This window comes from Panthera onca, chromosome B1 (assembly GCF_046562875.1).
Source record: "Panthera onca isolate mPanOnc1 chromosome B1, mPanOnc1 haplotype 2, whole genome shotgun sequence".
NCBI lineage: Eukaryota > Metazoa > Chordata > Mammalia > Carnivora > Felidae > Panthera > Panthera onca.
Window position 1 is genome coordinate 35,283,310 of NC_138342.1, and position 14,754 is coordinate 35,298,063.

Sequence of the window (14,754 nt, forward strand, 5' to 3'; positions counted from 1 at the left end):
CGAAAGTGTGTAACAGAATCATTTACTCCATTCTGCAGATGAGTAAACCGAGGCTCGCGAGGTAATTGCCCAAAGCCAGACACTCAGGGAGTGTGTAGTCGAGTGCAGAGATGCATCCAGATCATTTGAATTCATATCCTCACTCCTTCTCATAGCACGTAGACTGTCTGTGCAATTGAGGGAAAAATATGACCAGATACCTCCCTTTGGGATGGTGATTAGATACTTTCAACAATGTCATTTGATATATACGTAAATGTGCTTGTAGAACCAAGGCGGTGTGAGACCTTGCCTCCTGCATCGCCCACTGCATCTGGGGCCACCAGGCCAATGTTTCTGGAAGACACACAATTTCAGTAATTATTTGAATGAGAGAAGAGCCTCTGTGGTCTGGAGGAGGATCCCCATGGAGTAGCGCTGTCTTCAAATCTAGAGGAGTGTCCTGGCCTCTCCCAGAGGCTCCTTGGAGCAAATCAGCCTTCCACTAGGTCAGCTCCAATGCCAGCATACTCCTTCCCAGGAACATTGGTTGCCAGCCGTCAGTCTTCATTTTCCAGGTTTAGGATTCAGGGTGCATCTCCTCTCTGATATATGACTCCCCTCTCTCCACTCTGAAGTTAACATTTCTTTTCAGTTTTCCTTTTAATCTTGGGAAAGTGACCCATTTTCTTCTGTGGGTTCAGGTCTTTTCCTCTTATTTCCCATATCTCCCTTCCCTTAGAAGCCTTCTCTCCGTTGGTTCAGCCTCTGTGTTCCTCCACCTAGGATAGTCTCCCTTTCTCCTGCAACCTCCTCAGATCATGCTGTGGGTACCCCCCCTTCCATTTATTAGAGATGAAATAAATAATGCCATAAATAAAAGTATTTGGGAGTCCAGGAACTGTCAGGGCTGATTAGGGCATAGAGGACATTTTCTTTCTCATTATGCAAAAGCATTTCATGGGGAAATAAAAGAGGTTTCATTGTAACTCATGCATGTCATATTTCAAGGAATTCAAGATATTAATCATATTTAACATTATTTGCAACGTTTCTCCCTGGCTTCTGAAAACTGCTAAATGAGGACACGTGGATCACTAGGAAAAAAGGAGACAAGCATGAGAGGGACAGTTAAGAAATAATGAAATGCTGGTAAAAGACAGGGAGAGAGAATGAGATGCCAAAGAGATGTCTCTTAGGCACATAAGTGAGAAATGGGGGAGCTGCTTCTGAGACGTGAGACAGCTGAAATTGAATGATATACTGGAGGAAATAAATGATAACAAACCTTCCCACACTTTTCTTTCTATAAAGCAGTTCTGAATTTTGCATCGAAATGTTTCCCTCCCACTTTACTCCCAGATAATTTGCCAATAAGCTGTGGCTTTTGAAAAGCAATTGGGGTAGTGGCAGTGTGTGTGTGAGGTGGCTTCAAGGGGAGAGATTCTTGAGTCCTTCTACTGAAGAAGTAATTTCCTATGCCTGAGAGCTTTCTCTTTTGCTTATGTATTTTTTGTTTGTATCATCCTCACCACTTAAACACCTTAAGAGACTGGGAACAGTATTTCTGTTGTCATATTTTCCCAACTAAAAGGACCTACTTTCCTATATGTCAAAAAGTGGTCATTTCTGTAAAAGTAAATGCCAAAATTAGTGATCCAGCTTTAAAAGAAAAGGGGGGGGGAAGGCTCCTAGTGGAAAAATATTGGAAATTTAAAAATGATCAACTTTCAGGTCTTCATGCTAACAGTTGAGTCCATAGATAAATGAAGCGCTTTATAATCACTCTTGAGAAAATAAAATAGGCATTTTTTCCAACTGTATAGTTGAACTCAATTTTAAAATTGTAACTGGCCACTAATCCCTGCCTGGGCTTGTACTTAGTTGAGTATCGGACATAAGTAATGTATTGAAGTGGTTATAAAATCACTGGTAGCACTTTGTAAGCATCTTTCTGTAAGTTATAGTCTAAATTATCAGATGGTGACTTTGCTGATATCTTCTCTTTAGGGTCTCATAGGGGCTGATAGGATGGTAATTACACCTATGCTTTAAATCTCTTTAGATATTTACTCTTATCTCAAAAAAAAAAAAGGTAGTGAACTTTTAAAAGCCAAGTGGCTATTTATGGACAGGGTGATTTTTGATTGGCAGCATGTCAATTCCTTGAGCCATCCAGAATATAGCTTTTAAGTAATAAGCCAGCCATGGGAAATGCTTTTTATTGCACCAATTTCAATGATATTTAATGAGCTTCTGATTGACTGTTTGATCTCCCAATGTTTTGTGCTACTTTTAATTCATTTCGTATAATAGAAAAAAAAAGTAATTGGAATAAAATTTTGTGACAAGATAATGACCTTCCACTTTGAAATTAAATGTCTGATTAGCTTCAACATTTTAATGCGGAGATGATATTGCGGCAGGAATAGGAGTGTGCACACCATCGTTTGGTGGAAAATGTCTGAGGATTACTTTGCTTTTCCCGTTGCATGACAGAAAGGGTGTAGTAGCCACAGAATCCAAGGCTTGTAGTACTAGAAGAGCCCTTCAGGCTCCTTTATTCTTGTGACCGAGCCTATGCCTATGGTTTTGCTATGACATTCCCAAGTGGTTGTACAAATCCTGCCTACATACTTCCAGTGATACCTGAATACCTCACTACTTCCAGAAGCATCATTCACCCAAGGATTGTTTGGTTGTTGTTGTTGTTGTTTTTAGGTAAGCTCTTTGTCCAATGTGGGGCTTGAAGTCATGACCCCATGATTATATGCTCTACTGACTGAGTCAGCCAGGTGCCCTTCACCCAAGGATTTATTCAACAAATATTTTTTGAATGCCTACTATGTGCTAGATACCTTTCTAAGCATTGGGGGATATAATGGAACCAGATTCCAAGATCCTACTATTATGGAATTTGGGTGGGCAGGTAATAAATAAACTGGAAACTAACCAAACAATGTTAACATATCACATTTACATAATATAATAAATACATAAATGTATATGCTTATATGATTACTTTACTAATATTAATATAATATAAAAAGCATATGTAATAATAGCACAATTATTGACAGTATTTCAGAAATAATTGTGATAAAAAAATAGGATGGGTATGTTACTTTTGATAGAACAGTGTGTGTGAGAAGATCTTTCTGAGGTGGAACAGTTGAGCTGAGAGTTTACTCAAGAAAAAAAGCCATCCATGAAAAGAGCCGTCCGGGCTCAGGGACAGCAGGTGCAGGGACCATAAGGTAGGAACAAGTTTGATGTTCTCATGGAGCTGAAGCAAGGGCAAGTAGTTGGAGTGTCCTGGCATGGGGCAGAGTGAGGAGGTGAGGCCCTGGGACAAACCGGGCCCAGGCTTGGCCATGTTTTGTGCACCTTGGAAAATGTTTGACATTCATTTTATTTGTGTGTTTGTTTGTTTATTATTTAAAGAAAAAGTTTTATTGGGGCGCCTGGTCGGTTGAGTGTCCGACTTCAGCTCAGGTCACGATCTCACGGTCTGTGAGTTCGAGCCCTGCGTCGGGCTCTGGGCCGATGGCCCAGAGCCTGGAACCTGCTTCTGATTCTGTGTCTCCCTCTCTCTCTGCTCCTCCCCCGTTCATGCTCTGTCTCTCTCTGTCTCAAAAAATAAATAAACGTTAAAAAAAATTAAAAAAAAAAGTTTTATTTATTTTTGAGAGAGACAGAGACAGTGTGAGCAGGTGAGGAGCAGAGAGAGAGAGGGAGAGAAAGAATCCCAAGCAGGCTCCTCACTCTCAGGACAGAGCTTGATGCAGGGCTCAAACTCATCAAACTGTGAGATCATGGCTCAAGCTGAAACCAAGAGTCGGATGCTTAATTGACTGAGCCACCCAGGCGCCCCTGGCATTCATTTTAACTGCAACAGGAAGCTTGGGAGGGGTAAAGCTGGGGAGTGACACCACCTGATTTATGTTCTTAAAAGATAATTTTCAGAAAAAGTAAAATTATGATTCTCATACAGACAAAAAAAAAAATGAACAGATGTTAAAGATTTTCTTTAACTTGTTCAATGCCCTCATAGTATTCAAAGGAAAAGTCAAGACACAGATTGATATGGAATAAGGCAATGTTGAATTGAATGTGTAAATGGTTTTAACATGTGTAAACTCGTGTTTCCATGGAGGGGGCGTGCAGGTGAGAGGGGAAGGGAACCTTTACCAGACAGGACGGTTTGCATGTCTATCAGTTATCTAAACTTTCAAAGGTGTAAAAATAGTTCAAAGACAATGAAAGAATAGAATCAGGTAACTGGGAAGGATGTGCTATACGTAGACAATGCAGACTTTTTCCCCAGAACACAATGTCTTTTCTACAGTTTTTTTTAAGTAAACTTTTTGTTTGAAAATAATTGCACATTCACAAGGAAGTTGCAAAGACAGGTCAGAGAGGTCCCGGGTACCTTTCATCTATTTCCTCCAATGGGCACTTTTCATGTAACTGTAGTTATATGAATAGAGCCATGCAATATGTGATCTTTTGAGACTTTCTGCTTAGTTTAATGCCCTTGAGATCACTCCATGTTGTGTGTATCAGTAGTTTGTTCCATTTTATTGCCAAGTAGTATTCCATAGCAGGGATGTCTCTCCGTTTGTTTAACCATTTGCCTACATACAAACCGTGCCTACATTTGTAGGACATTCTCATTGTTTTCAGTTTGGGACTGTTACAAACAAGGCGGTTCTGAAAAGCCACATACAGGTGTTTGTGTGGATGTAAACTTTATTTTGGGGGGAGTAAATGTCCAGGAGTGGATTGCTGTACAATGTTTTAGAAGATTCATTCTGCTTTGTGGACAGTGGACTGTAGAGAATCAGATTGGCAGCAGGAAGACAATTTATTTTCCCAACAGCAACTGAGTGACCCTTTTAAAATATAATCATGTCTCTCCACTGCCCTTTATTGTCTTTCTCCTCCATAGAGTAAAACCCAGAGTCTGTGCAATTGCTTTCTTAAGACTTGTCACGATCCACAACCATCCACCGCCTCTTGGACCTCAATCTTTCTTTCCTCCCCCTCCATCACTCTACTCCAGTCTGACTGGTCTTGAAGAGGCCCTAATGTCCTGTTCAGATTCTTCTGCTTCAAATATTTCTTCTGCTTCAAGTATTCTTTCCCCAGATATCTGCATCAGTCCCTAGCCTATCTCTTTAGCTCTGGCATCTCTTTTTCAGTGAGGGCCTCGCTGATCACTCTATTTATATTGCAACTGGGCCCTCCACCCATGCTCCCCATCTCCTTTCCCATCTAGTACCTAGCGCCATATGTCATGTTGTATGTGGTACTTGTAAGTTGCTTGTTTCCCCTGTGCAGAATGCAGACTCCTTTAGGTCAGGGGTTTCTGTTCTGCTCCCTACTGAGTCCTCAGCATTTTTATGTGTTCTACTCCCTGCTGAGTCCTCAGCATCGTGCCTAGCACAGATTAGAGGCTTGACCCATATCTGCTGAGTGCATGAATGACTTTAGGAGGCTCTGGTAGTAACTCCGATGGGAGCGGAGATGAGTTGGACTGGTGCAGCAGCAGTGAGGATGAAAGAAAGGTACATGGATACAGAACATATTCAAGAGGGGGTCTGTTCTATTTTATGCAGCTCTGGGTCATGAAATGGTGTTCCTTACCTTGAACCCAAATTTGCTTCTTCCAACTGCTGGCCCTCGGGCTATTCAGAGGAAGTTCAGTCCCCTCCCCTTCCTTCATATGACAGCTTCTAGGACCTTTTTAGAACAGATACATTCTTTTTAAAGAGTAGAAAAGAACAGCCACCTTTGATCTAATTACTATTTTTCTCACTAACAGGATTCCATATATTTATTAGGACTGTTTTAGTAGCCAGTGACAGAAACCCAATGCAAATGGATTAAGCATAAAAATGCTTATGGCTCACATGATCCTGAAGACTGTATATATTTATATGTATATGTATATACATATACATGTATTGGGTATAGAATAGGCATCAATCCTTCTCTGCTGTTATTAGGAAGGATCTCTCTCTCCATTTCTCTCCTCTGATTTTCCTTGTGTTTTTTTCATTCTCTGGCAGGCTCTTCCCTTGTAGTGTTCATCTAGCTACCAGCAGTTGTCAACTGTGTGGAAAGAGAGCACCAGTTTTCCATTGGCTCCATCAAAGGAATTGGCCATCATTGTCTAATTATGTCAGGTTAATGGGTTAGTTTATTCATTGACCCATTCACTGTTACAATATGTTAGGGCTATTTCGCATAAAGTGAAGAGAACTAAAGAACAAGGAATTGAAGAAATTTCCCAAAGTCACAAAGCAGGTCATTGGAGGATTTAATTTAAGTCAAGGTTCTTCTATTTAATCAAAGTAGCAAGCATACCTGGTCAAACTTAGTAAATTTAATATTTTATTCTCCATTCTTCACTTTCCTCCAATTTTTAGAAGAACATTTCTCCCAAAGAGCTGAAAGAACCCTGGGCAGAAGTTTGAGCTTGAGATATTTATGAGAACAAAGTTGGATATTAAAGCCAGGAGGGAAAATGGTGGAAAGAAAAAAGTCATTAAGAGAAAGTTGAGGAGATGTGGTAACAAGAAGTCAGAGATGCGTTCAGGTTCTTAGTGGAGTTAGCAGCCTCCACCAGCAAGATGCATTCTGCCCTCTCTTAATTTCTTTGTATGACTATTGTATTGCAATAGGACAGAATGAGTTCACAATGTTAATTAGTGTTTAACCCCACATCTTATTCCAAAGTACCCCAGAAGGACCAGCTTCCATGAAGAAGGTTCTGAAATGAGCCAATGAAATACAGTCTCAAATAAGGGCAACTTGAGGTTTCCTAACATCCCATGTTATACAGTTTACTGGGCTTTCTATAAATTAATCCATGCCAAATGTCCCTAACCAAGAAAGCAATTGGATTTGACTGATGCACTGGTTGCTTGGAGTATTTCATGGTTTGCTAACAAAGCTTCTGTTAGTACCCATTTCTGAAGACCAATAGAAATATGTTTTTGCTGTAAAAATTATGATAATTTTCTAACTGATTTCTATAATGCCCAGGCAGCTAGGGTTTTGGAATTTGTTTTCTAGGCTAGGAAAAAGGAAAGTTTTGGTTTTTGTTCCTCTTCTTTTGTTTTCAAAAAGCAGCTGGTAATAAACTTCATGCGTTGCATAAAGATCAGCAATGACCCTTTAACTTACTGCTTTTGGGTTATTTAGACTTCTGGGTCTTTCCCCTGATGACTACAGGCAGCATTAAAGGTGAACGATTACAGAATCATAGACTTTTCCTTTCTGCAAGGGACTATATTTGTCTCTTAGGGCTATCGTAACCAAGTTCCACAAACTGGGTGGCTTAAACCACAGAAAGTTTTTGTCTCACAGTTCTGGAGAAGGGAAGTCCAAGAGTAGGGTGTCAGCCACATTGGTTCCTTCTGAGGGCTGTGAGGAAAAGTCTGTCCCACGACCTCCCTTAGATTCTGGTGGGTCCTTTGCTGGCATTCTCTGGTGTCCCTGGCTTGTAGAAGCATCGCCTGCACATCTGCCTTGCTCTTCCCATGGCACTCTCCCTGTGTGTGTCTGTGTGCCCATTTGTTTGTGGTCCCTTCTTATCACAGCCCTAGAAAATTAATACATATACCATTTAGGTGGGCTATAACATCATCTCTGTTAACCAAAGTGAGTTTTGTCAGAAAGGTCAAGTGTCTGATTTTTTTTTTAAACAAGTCTACCAGAACTTGAATAATATATATAGACAGAAGACCAATCCACACAACGGATATGCACACTTTGGCACAAACGCTGGGCTCCCATGAGGCCACAGAAGACAGGGACAGTGTGTAAGTGATGTTAAGAACAGGGCCTTTGATCATCCCCATCATACCCCTGGAGATATTCACTGTGCTTTAATGAATTCAAGCACACCCCCAGGAGATACTGAAGGAGAGTTACATAGGGCTGACACCTCCATGCCTTCTCCAACCCCATCCCCAAGGCACGGTCGGAGAACAAGTTATTCTAGTTGATTCAAACCTAAAAATCATTAAAAACACATATAGTTTTTTTTTTTTTTTAGGTCTTAATCTTGGCTGACTTAACCTTGGCTGGGAGAATTTTTAAAAAGATTGATGATGCTCAGGACCTTCCCCAGACCAATTAAAACAGAACCTCTGGGGCAAGACCTCATCGCCTTGGTGGGTTAAGAATCCCTTCAGGTGATTTGTACATACGGCTATCTTAAGAACCACTGCTTGAAGCAATGGCAGTGTCACTGGTATAAATGCATCATGGTATCGAGGTAACCACTTGGAAGACCACTTCACATTGGGGGGTGCTTGAGCATTTTGCTGTTTATGAGCGAACAGCGTATGGCCCTGTCTTTGCAAAGACAGACTAAGTTACTGCAGCTAGAGAGTAATCACATTGGCCAGAAGTCCAGGCTAAGTAGGGCATGAAAAAGGAAGAAATGGATTAAAATCAGAGGATGATTCAAACTAGAATGTCGACGGGTTTATTGGATATAAAAGAAACTCAGTCTTTTGTAAGAGAGGGAAATACATTCAGCTCAGGCAGGCACCTTCTGGGAGAGGTCAAGGCAGTGATTTAAACTTTTAGTCTTTTATATTATGACTCTTTTGGTTGCAAGAGACAGAAACCCAACTCAAACCAGATTAAGCAAAAGGGAAATTTATTGGCTCATTCAACTCAGAAGGATGCTAAGGCATCTCACAGGAAGGAAGAAAACTATAGAAGTTAGAGTCTTTGAGATTAGAAAAAGGGGCTCACTGGTTCTAGAATTTTCTCTGTCTCCACCCTACTCATCTCTCCATGTTGCAGGAAAGATGGGCCCAGCAGACACAAAATCCACAAGAGAAAGAGATGTTACATGCCATCCTTGGACAAGTGTATTGCTTGGGAGAGAGGGTTGTGTTATGAGCCCTGCGATCCAGGCCTCCCCACTGGAACTGCACATAGGGATGTGCTTCCCTAAGGAAAGAATGCTAGGTAGACCAGAGCAACTGCTGTCTTGGAGAGCAGACTAATAGCTCTCTCTCAACCTTTAACAAAAGCCATTTCTGTGGAATAAAGATGTTCTCTAAATCAAGGAAAAAGCCTTCTTTGAAATTATAAGGGAAAAACCAAAATGACAAAGGAAGACCATCTTGAATGTCAAAAGCCAGTTTTATGCTTTGCTATCTCCACTTTTCTATTTGGTGAAATTTAGGAGGATTGATCTGGACTTGTTTGTTCACGGACAGATACACCTGTGCAAACAGTGCCTTGACTTGCGACACAGTCTGCTCTGTAAAGCAAGTAATGTACTTTCTGTAATATGCATGACTGCAGCTGTTACTTAGCTGTTACTTTCCCTTTAATGGGAGAGCCTAGTGGTTTTCTTCCGTATTTTTTTTTTTTTTCTCTTCCAGCTGGGTTTCCAGGCTTCCCAGGAAAGGTCATTCATGAATCCAGAAGATAAGAGCAGAAGTGTGACTCCTGCCTAGCTGCCTAGCAGAACCTCCCCCAACCTCCCCCCCCACCACACCCATTTTGAACCTGTAGAGATAGTTGTTTTCAGTCTGTTGACACTATTATAGGCGTTTGAGATTTCCAAGAACACAGATATGGTTTCAAGTATAGAAATGGAATCAAGATGAAAGAGATCCTGTTTTTTTTCCTTAGAAACATGTAAGCTGCTCCATGTTCCAAGGGTCTCATTTTTGCCAATGGAAGGGTAGCGTGAGTGTTGTTCTGAATAAAAGTCTGAGCGGCACAGTGTAGAATCAGGAAGTTGTAGGCTGTGCTAACTACCCATTATCTGTGTGTCTTAGAAACAGGAGAGCATAGAAGTTGGGAGTATGAGCTCTGGAGCTAGTTGCTTGGGTTTTCTGTTGGGTCTTCTGTTTACCAGCTGTGTGTCCTTGTACCAGTTACTTAACCTTCAGTATCTTGGTTTTCCGTCTGTAAAATGGGGATAATAACAGTGCCCACTTGACAATATTGTTCTAAGGACAACAGGGATAAATGCATGGCACGTAAACAGAGTCTGGCACACGGAAAACACTCCATAAAGCTTAGTTCTTATCATTGTCTTCATCATCACTGGATATAATCAAATGAAATCCTTTGTATATATCTTAATCCCAAACAAACAACTGCCCATGAGAGGGATCTTTGTAGCTTAGGCTAGTCTGCTGGCCTCACCCTAAATTGGGTGAAGAGCACAGATGTTGGAACCAGCACCTCTGGACCCTGCTTTAGGCTCCGGCACTCATTGCCTCTGAGATGGTGGACAAGTTGTGTGACTCTAGGCAGCTTGGGCATGCCTCTGAGTCCCATTTTCCTCAACTGTGAACCCTGGAAAATCACACTGACCTGCCTCCTCTGCTGGCTGGATAGATGGAGGAGACCACATTTTCCAGCTGCCCCTGACCTGAGACCCTGCATCAGTGGGCGGCCCCCCGGCTCAGATGTACTCCTTCTCTCCTTTCCCCCCACTGGTAATATTTCAGTAAATGCAAGACACCCGAGATGCATTGTGACTTGTTTTTAACTCCCCCATTTGGTCCCTGTCTCGTCCTCAAGTTTTCGCTGTTCTGAATTTCAGGAAATAGTTCAGTTGCCAAAATTGGTTGAATGAGCTACTTTCAAAATTAGTCAAGTGATACAAAGTACTGCTTTGCAGAGTGGGTCTAGCAATTCCCTGTCATGGAACCATTCTGTAAGAGAGTGTTTTGACAAAAGGGGAGGATTTATAAAATTCACATTATGAGAACGCTTACCGTCTTATCCAGGAAAATCCCTGTGTAATATAAATCTCTTCCCTTCCTAAAGCAGAGCATCAAGATAAATCAAGACATGGATCATTATCAAGTAACCTTCCATGGAGGTACCCAAAGATAGAAATTTTAAAGTTATTATTCTTACTCCCTTCAACAGTGAGGTCCCGTCTTGGGCTACTGGTTCAGTCCTGTCTGGATGGCCTCAGGTTCTAACCTTAGCTATTTGGTTTAAACTCAGTTCAGCAGCTCATGTTTATGGATAAATGAGCAAAACAGTAAAGATCAAAAGCAAAAAATAAAATTACTATGGAATTCAATATTTCAGAAGCCAGAGTCGGGTAAATGTTAGTGAAGTGTGGCGTTCAGAACGAAAGGCCCTCACTTATGATAATGCGCCTAACAAGGAAATGAGATTGACACAGCAATTCTCTGTTTTTGTTGTCCCCTGAGGTTAGAGATTATGCAGTGCGTGTTTCTGTTTTTAGCTTCTTTGGTAATTCCTATGGTGAGAGACTACACTCTGCATATCTGTCAAGGTTGCACTCCTCTTAGGTGCTGGCTCTCTGAGGTAGTGCAGGAAACACTGTTCTCACCTGAGCCCCCCTCCCCCTCCCCCAGTTGCCCCGTGATACTGAGCCCCCCCCCCCCCCGCCCCGCCCCCTTCCCATGGCTGCCTTCTTTATTTATGTTCGGTTGCTAGGGAATTCCACAGAGGAAACATAGGTCTGTCTTAACCACAGGTGTTGCTGTGAGAAATGTTCAGATGGGTGGCAGGTGACAAGATGTTTACGTTGTTTATTTGATGTCTCATTGTAATCCTGCAGCCTTTTAACGCCAATTGAAAGTAGACTAAGAACAAGAGACTAGGGAAGATCTGCATGGATTTGAATAAAAAATAAACTAGTTAGCTTTCCTTTAGGTATGACAAAACCAAAAAATGAAAACAAAAAAGCCCACATGGATCCAGGGCTTCTTTGGTATTAGTTACTGTAGCTGAATCCTCAGGTAGAGGTGTTACCCGTAAACCCAGCTCAGGTCTGCTGAAGGAGCAAAGGGCTGTATCGACTGAGGAAGGTGGGAAGGGGTAACAGGGTCACCAGAGCAGCCAGGCTATAGCAACCAGAACCACGGATTGGAGCTGGCAGAACTCCTTCCCTCCCCACCTGGTACTCATCCCTGCGTGCCTCAGTTTCTCTCGGTGAGTCGCCCTCAGTCTGTCCTACTGAAGGTGGACTGTCTGCACGCCAGAGCCAGCAGACTGCCACCCGCAGCCTCAGTTTGGGTGAGAGAGCTTCTTTCATCCAGCACTTGTACTATACATCCCAGGCTGGGAGGCTGATTCACTCTACTTTGGCATATGTGCCCAACCCTTGGACCAATCAATCTCTGTTGCCAAAGAGTACATATTACAATTGGTTGATCTGGGTCTGATGCTTACCGCTGTGGCCGGGGGCAGAGTGTGTGTTCTCAGGAGAAGAGGGATGAGATCATTGTCAGTGGAGTCCAGGGCAGTCCCGCCCTTAGCTATCTGCGACATACATAGCATAATACCACCAGAATGCTTTCGTTTATCATAACCGTCCCGCGTGCAACCAAAATACGCTTATATACTCCCTGTCAAGAGAATCAACCCAATGTCACATCCAGTTACTACATCTAGCTCCAAGGGTAGCGTTTCTAGGCAATCCCTTTTCCTCTAGGTCGGGTTCAAGCATGCCTCTTTATGGTCTGGCAACCTTTGACTAATAGTCTCCAAATGCCCAGTGTACAATAATAGGGTAAAAGGATCAATGCAATTAAAGCCTCTCAGTTAGAAAAATAAGAAAATGGAAAGCAAAATGCAGCAATCACAGTCCTTAGCCTTTTTTCACATCCTGGTATCCAGGAATAGCAAGGAATTCTTTCTCTAGTAGTGAGTCCCCTCCCAAATCCAGTCACTTGATATGAGGTGGCTTTACTGGGAAGCTTAAAAGTAAACAATAGGAAGGGTATGTCACATTTCTCTGAGGAGACATGAAGGCCATACTCTGATGCCTGACGTCCACGCCATCCTCAAACCAGACTTTCTATGGCTTGTGTGATGCGCTGGCCATATATTCCAAAACCCAGCCTGGGCTTCACTGACCAGTGATTCAGGAACCACTTTCAGGCATGTCCAGGAATATGTAGTTTATTTATTTTTATTTTTTATTTGTAATGTTTATTTATTTTTGAGAGAGAGAGAGAGATGGAGTATGAGTAGGGGAAGGGCAGAGAGAGAGGGAGACACAGAATCGGAAGGAGGCTCTAGGCCCTGAGCTGTCAGCACAGAGCCTGATGCAGGGCTCGAACTCATGAACCATGAGATCATGACCTGAGCCGAAGTCGGATGCTTAACTGACTGAGGCACCCAGGCGCTCCAGGAGTATGTAGTTTAGATGACAAAACATTTGCATTTTTGGGACTTTATTTTTCTTTCCTTTTTTTAAAAAAAAAAGTTTTTCATTTGAGTATGGCTGACACACAATATTACACTAGTTTCTGGTGTGTCAGGGATTTTCCTTTTCACGTGAACCGTTGGTGTTAGAAGCCTTCCTACAGTATATTATGCACTTCTCTGCCTCGAGAAAAATGTGAGTAATCCCTGTTCCTTGCGGAAAAGGAAAAGACACAGATGGACAACAACAAAAGTATTACCCATAATATCACAGTCCAGACACGGCAGTAACCACTTGACTTCCAGTCTTCTGTATGTTCTTTTCTTATAGTACGCGCCTGTGTGTTTGTGTGCGTGCCGGACGAAAGTGGAATCCCGTTGTGCAATGTGTCTAAAACCTGCCTGCTTTTCCCTGGGGGCCTTCCTCAGAGGTGATAGGAGGACGCAGGGGAGATGGAAGAGGGCTGGCCTGAGTGCCTGTGGAGATGCCCACCATCTTGTTGGATCAGGATTACGAACCCAGGAGCATCGCAGTGAGTGGCGGCCCCAGCCTAGGACTCAGCTACTGGGCACATCCTGAACTTCCCCCTCGCTCTCCTCCTCATGATTCCTGACCATTATTAGTTCCCCTGGGTAAATGTCCCTTCCTCCAGCCTACCCTTCTCTTCTCTCTGTGACACAGACCTCTGATGTCTTCTATTGGCAGCCTTGTGGAAGTTCTTCAGGGACAATTTTTAATGGTTTGTGGGGCCAGTGGGATACGCTGTATGAAATCATGACTGTCCTGGAATCTGTAGGACCAACAGTCACCATTGAACTGAGATAGGAAAACTGAAGGGACTCCATGTTTAGAAAGGCTCCATGTCTGCTGTTTTTCTGCTAGGCCCCATTGACTAACATTCTGTATTTTACCTTGCATCTCAGTAAACTGAAGAAGCTATGTTCCCACACCAAGGGGGAAGCAAGAAAGTTAACCATTCTCTGAGTTTCATCCCAGGCCCCTAAACACCTGATAACATCTAAGAAGAGCCCGTCATGTTCCAGGACATTAGCTGTGGTCAAACCCCGGCCAGCCCTGGCATCAATACCCCCAACTTCGATGATCTGTGAAAGAGCACTTACTATTTACCTGTCACTTGCCTTTGGTTGGACCCCGCCCTGGATTCCTGAAGAAACACGTACCATGGACCCCTTTCTAATATAAACCCCTCACCCCAAGCGATGACAAGACTTACTGTCTCCTTTCTGACTCTCTCAGACACTTGGTCTGCTATCACTTAACGCCATTCAGTAAGCTCTGCTTTCATTTCCTGTTAGCTCAAATGTGATTTCTATCCTGCAGGAAGCCAAGAACCCTCTTGGTTGGTCCTGTGGGACCCCCTCTGGGGGTCTTTGGACCCGGCCTGCCTACATCAAAGCATCAGGGTACGAGCTTAGCTCCCACAGGGAGGGCTCACTTCAGGCTGGGGCGGCAGTGCCTGGCCCTTTCCTCAAGACTGAATTTAGGTTTTGGGTCAGATGCAGTCCTTTCGCTTCTTCCTTCTTTCTCTCTTCATGTTCCCTTCAGCCACTGTACCCCCAAATCTG

At 42.8% G+C, this 14,754-nt stretch overlaps 1 long non-coding RNA gene across 2 annotated transcripts in view; it reads left to right on the top strand.

Moving 5' to 3' along the window:
• LOC144616190 (uncharacterized) overlaps positions 1-14,754 on the top strand; it is an 89,460-nt gene that overhangs the window by 660 nt on the left and 74,046 nt on the right. The gene's annotated exons all lie outside the window — the stretch shown is intronic.